Source organism: Schistocerca cancellata, unplaced genomic scaffold, assembly GCF_023864275.1.
Source record: "Schistocerca cancellata isolate TAMUIC-IGC-003103 unplaced genomic scaffold, iqSchCanc2.1 HiC_scaffold_571, whole genome shotgun sequence".
NCBI classification, from domain to species: domain Eukaryota; kingdom Metazoa; phylum Arthropoda; class Insecta; order Orthoptera; family Acrididae; genus Schistocerca; species Schistocerca cancellata.
The window spans coordinates 30,001-35,855 of record NW_026046583.1 but is presented as its reverse complement, the minus strand read 5'-3'; the positions used below and the strand labels follow the sequence as shown (position 1 = coordinate 35,855).

At 54.2% G+C, this 5,855-nt stretch overlaps 1 non-coding gene across 1 annotated transcript; it reads right to left on the bottom strand.

The window, feature by feature from the left end:
- Positions 1 to 275: 275 nt before the first annotated feature.
- LOC126131313 (small subunit ribosomal RNA) lies at positions 276 to 2,187 on the bottom strand. The gene has a single exon (XR_007527461.1). It is a non-coding gene; the product is annotated as a small subunit ribosomal RNA (ribosomal RNA).
- Between the last annotated feature and the right edge of the window lie 3,668 nt (positions 2,188 to 5,855).

Here is a 5,855-nt window from a genome sequence, read left to right as displayed (position 1 = left end):
AGCGTTTCTGTGTCCAACGGCCTCACGGCCGATGGGCGTCGTACGGCTCCACACCGGAGCGGACAGGCACTCGGGCGAAAGTCATTCAAAACCGGCGCCAGGCGCCAGGTGCCGCAGGCCAGCCGCTCCAGAGCTTCAGCGCTCGTACCACACAACATTTTGTCCGTTAGTTTTGAGAGGCACGCGTGGTTCCGCACGCGGCGCACGGCTGCTGCCGTACAGGTAGCGTGTTGCGCGACACGACACGCACATCGAAAGACATGCAGTCTAGTCGGTAATGATCCTTCCGCAGGTTCACCTACGGAAACCTTGTTACGACTTTTACTTCCTCTAAATGATCAAGTTTGGTCATCTTTCCGGTAGCATCGGCAACGACAGAGTCGATGCCGCGTACCAGTCCGAAGACCTCACTAAATCATTCAATCGGTAGTAGCGACGGGCGGTGTGTACAAAGGGCAGGGACGTAATCAACGCGAGCTTATGACTCGCGCTTACTGGGAATTCCTCGTTCATGGGGAACAATTGCAAGCCCCAATCCCTAGCACGAAGGAGGTTCAGCGGGTTACCCCGACCTTTCGGCCTAGGAAGACACGCTGATTCCTTCAGTGTAGCGCGCGTGCGGCCCAGAACATCTAAGGGCATCACAGACCTGTTATTGCTCAATCTCGTGCGGCTAGAAGCCGCCTGTCCCTCTAAGAAGAAAAGTAATCGCTGACAGCACGAAGGATGTCACGCGACTAGTTAGCAGGCTAGAGTCTCGTTCGTTATCGGAATTAACCAGACAAATCGCTCCACCAACTAAGAACGGCCATGCACCACCACCCACCGAATCAAGAAAGAGCTATCAATCTGTCAATCCTTCCGGTGTCCGGGCCTGGTGAGGTTTCCCGTGTTGAGTCAAATTAAGCCGCAGGCTCCACTCCTGGTGGTGCCCTTCCGTCAATTCCTTTAAGTTTCAGCTTTGCAACCATACTTCCCCCGGAACCCAAAAGCTTTGGTTTCCCGGAGGCTGCCCGCCGAGTCATCGGAGGAACTGCGGCGGATCGCTGGCTGGCATCGTTTATGGTTAGAACTAGGGCGGTATCTGATCGCCTTCGAACCTCTAACTTTCGTTCTTGATTAATGAAAACATACTTGGCAAATGCTTTCGCTTCTGTTCGTCTTGCGACGATCCAAGAATTTCACCTCTAACGTCGCAATACGAATGCCCCCGCCTGTCCCCTATTAATCATTACCTCGGGTTCCGAAAACCAACAAAATAGAACCGAGGTCCTATTCCATTATTCCATGCACACAGTATTCAGGCGGGCTTGCCTGCTTTAAGCACTCTAATTTGTTCAAAGTAAACGTGCCGGCCCACCCAGACACTCAATAAAGAGCACCTTGGTAGGATTTCAACGGGGTCCGCCTCGGGACGCACGAACACGCACGAGGCGGTCGCACGCCTTCGGCTCGCCCCACCGGCAGGACGTCCCACGATACATGCCAGTTAAACACCGACGGGCGGTGAACCAACAGCGTGGGACACAAAATCCAACTACGAGCTTTTTAACCGCAACAACTTTAATATACGCTATTGGAGCTGGAATTACCGCGGCTGCTGGCACCAGACTTGCCCTCCAATAGATACTCGTTAAAGGATTTAAAGTGTACTCATTCCGATTACGGGGCCTCGGATGAGTCCCGTATCGTTATTTTTCGTCACTACCTCCCCGTGCCGGGAGTGGGTAATTTGCGCGCCTGCTGCCTTCCTTGGATGTGGTAGCCGTTTCTCAGGCTCCCTCTCCGGAATCGAACCCTGATTCCCCCGTTACCCGTTACAACCATGGTAGGCGCAGAACCTACCATCGACAGTTGATAAGGCAGACATTTGAAAGATGCGTCGCCGGTACGAGGACCGTGCGATCAGCCCAAAGTTATTCAGAGTCACCAAGGCAAACGGACCGGACGAGCCGACCGATTGGTTTTGATCTAATAAAAGCGTCCCTTCCATCTCTGGTCGGGACTCTGTTTGCATGTATTAGCTCTAGAATTACCACAGTTATCCAAGTAACGTGGGTACGATCTAAGGAACCATAACTGATTTAATGAGCCATTCGCGGTTTCACCTTAATGCGGCTTGTACTGAGACATGCATGGCTTAATCTTTGAGACAAGCATATGACTACTGGCAGGATCAACCAGGGAGCTGCGTCAACTAGAGCTGAGCAGCCGGCCGCCCGGGAGTGTGTCCCAGGGGCCCGCGCGAACACGCAAGCGTCCGCTCAATTATTCTGCAAACAGGAGGAGGCTGAGCTCCCCTGCACAATACACCTCGAAACCCTCTCAGGTCCCGGCGGCGCGCAGCGCCGTCCTAAGTACTTGGTCGGGTTCGAGAGAGGCGCAATCGCCCGGAGTTAGGCGAGTAGACGCTTTAGGTGCGACCACCCGTGCTCCCAACTGAGCTTGCCGCTGCCGACAGAGGCCCGGGAGCGTGCTGTCGTGGCATTGCCGGCGGGAGACAACACGCGCCACCTACGGTGACCGGCAGCTCCAACGCCAGCGCCACAGAAGGGCAAAGGCCCCACGTGGGTGCCGAAGCGAACTCTCCCAGCACAGCGCACGTGCCAACACGTCTGCACAACTGCGATACAAACCACCAGCGAGAACCGCTGGGGCGACCGAGCAGCAGACGGCGTCGCGGCGCCGAGTGCCGGGCGGCGGCGCATCCTCAACGCACACAGTCCTCAGTCGGACCAGCACACTGCAGATGTCCACCGCGCTTCGCACCGGGCCCGCGAGGACCCACTTTGGCCGCCCGGCGCCGCGCGCAGGGTGCCCCGGCGCGCAGCTGCGCCGCCTGCCGCGTCCGTCGGCCGGCGCGCCTGCCACTGGGCGCCCCCACCAGCCGGCTGTAGCGCGTGCGCCCACGCACCGCGCGGCCAGCACGCCGGGCGGCCCCCCCTCACCGGCCGGGGACGGTCCCACCCAGCCACCGCCGCGTATCGCTTCACACACAGATTTGCCCTTACTGATTTACCTCCAGCAACAACAACCGCACCACAATGGGTTTACCCAGTTGTTCATTTGCGTTGCGTCACGTCACCAGCAAACGTAGACGTCCATCCCAGTTTGCAAATGCAACGATTATTGCATACCTGTCTGTTAGGTGTCACGACACACTACGTCTGCCCACATACACGCAACAAAATGTGCACGACTAGAGAACACGTGGGAGGTGGCCCCCTACGTATGCGATGTCCATTACGAGACCGACTGTCAACCAGCATCTGTACCATGTCGCAGATGTGGAACGCGGTGCACCATGCTATCACACTGTGTGAGAAGAGACGACTACGTTTGAATACACGCGCCACTACATCAACAGACGGCTCATGCTGATCGCCATCCAGGGCGTCCGTTACTCCCACACGTCTCTATGGCGTACCACACTGCAATGTAGCTGTTATGGGGAGACGGCACGTGGCTGAGTGCACAACATTTGGACCGTATGGTTCGCTGTTGTTGGGCGCAGTCGTACGGTCACACATGTGCCACAGCGTATCATTCAGTACATACGGACCTATGTGCAGTACAATGTGAGGATTAAGCTTACGATATCAGCGGACAGTGGACACAGGCCGTACCACGACGTAGACTGAGCGCTTCGACATGCGAATGCCAGTGAACAGCTGCGAAGGGCATTGAACACGCAAGCACCTGAACGACCAGCGTGCGAAGGCAGGGTGGAGGGGGGGGGGCGATGTACATCCTGCAGTTGTCCACATTACAGTGTACAGCGGGAGCATGTAAAAAGTAAGCAACACTTGCGAAGTGTTCAACATGAAACGACACACAAGAGGGTGGGCGGTGCGAGTAGCGAACTATATTCAGAGGGTTGTGGTTAGACAACACTAGATTAATGTAACGTGTCATATGCCAATTACAGAGCAGGTTAAGGCACAACGTGGGTTAGGTTAAGGCACAACGTGGGTTAGGTTAAGGCACAACGTGGGTTAGGTTAAGGCACAACGTGGGTTAGGTTAAGGCACAACGTGGGTTAGGTTAAGGCACAACGTGGGTTAGGTTAAGGCACAACGTGGGTTAGGTTAAGGCACAACGTGGGTTAGGTTAAGGCACAACGTGGGTTAGGTTAAGGCACAACGTGGGTTAGGTTAAGGCACAACGTGGGTTAGGTTAAGGCACAACGTGGGTTAGGTTAAGGCACAACGTGGGTTAGGTTAAGGCACAACGTGGGTTACGTTAAGGCACAACGTGGGTTACGTTAAGGCACAACGTGGGTTACGTTAAGGCACAACGTGGGTTACGTTAAGGCACAACGTGGGTTACGTTAAGGCACAACGTGGGTTACGTTAAGGCACAACGTGGGTTACGTTAAGGCACAACGTGGGTTACGTTAAGGCACAACGTGGGTTACGTTAAGGCACAACGTGGGTTACGTTAAGGCACAACGTGGGTTAGGTTAAGGCACAACGTGGGTTAGGTTAAGGCACAACGTGGGTTAGGTTAAGGCACAACGTGGGTTAGGTTAAGGCACAACGTGGGTTACGTTAAGGCACAACGTGGGTTACGTTAAGGCACAACGTGGGTTACGTTAAGGCACAACGTGGGTTACGTTAAGGCACAACGTGGGTTACGTTAAGGCACAACGTGGGTTACGTTAAGGCACAACGTGGGTTACGTTAAGGCACAACGTGTGTTAGGTTAAGGCACAACGTGGGTTAGGTTAAGGCACAACGTGGGTTAGGTTAAGGCACAACGTGGGTTACGTTAAGGCACAACGTGGGTTACGTTAAGGCACAACGTGGGTTACGTTAAGGCACAACGTGGGTTACGTTAAGGCACAACGTGGGTTACGTTAAGGCACAACGTGGGTTACGTTAAGGCACAACGTGGGTTACGTTAAGGCACAACGTGGGTTACGTTAAGGCACAACGTGTGTTAGGTTAAGGCACAACGTGGGTTAGGTTAAGGCACAACGTGGGTTAGGTTAAGGCACAACGTGGGTTAGGTTAAGACACAAATTGCGTTACAAATTGCGTTACATTGCGGTACAAATTGCGTTACATTGCGGTACAAATTGCGTTACATTGCGGTACAAATTGCGTTACAAATTTGGTTAGGTTAAGGTGCAAAATGGGTTGGATTACAGTACACAACATGGTAAGAGATAGTGTGTTTGGGGGGGGGGGGGGGGGGCAGGTTCGTTGGTAGTGATCATTGTAAGTGAATGTCTGAGGCAGCGTCAGTATGTCACAGCAGTTCTGTCTCGTCAGGATGCGCTTTTCGCTCGTGACTGGAGGCGCGCCGCGTCTGTGGTTGCGGCAAGGGAGTGGCAGACCTGTGTGATTCATTCCTGCCATTGTTTCTGTGCCGTAACAGGAGGCAGTGTGGTGGTGTTGGGTGCACCCCTGTGTAGGACATGTGTGGGTGTTGGTGGCTTATCTGAGCAATTGTGGATGTTGGACGGGTGGGATATTCTATTTTATAATTGGACCCCCTGGTGTGGTTATCATAGTGTGGATGGTGTACTGTGGCGGAGAGGATGCACCGGACGTTGGTCCATGCTGGTGCTTACATATCGTATCTGTGTCTGTTACAGGCAGAGAGTAATGTGTGATGGAGTGTCTCGCTGAGGTGTGGTTCATATTGTGTGCACAGACTTACAGCATGTATAGGGACAGCGGGAATTTGGCATATTGGATATAACTCGTCATGAAACGCAAGATATAGGGGTGGATTGCAACGTACGAGTGCGGGAAGAGTCCGCCGTTCATCCGCTTGGGTTGCGATTTGGGCGGTTGGGGTGGGGCACGTGCGGGTGCGGGTGGAGTGATTGTCGGTTGACTACTTCG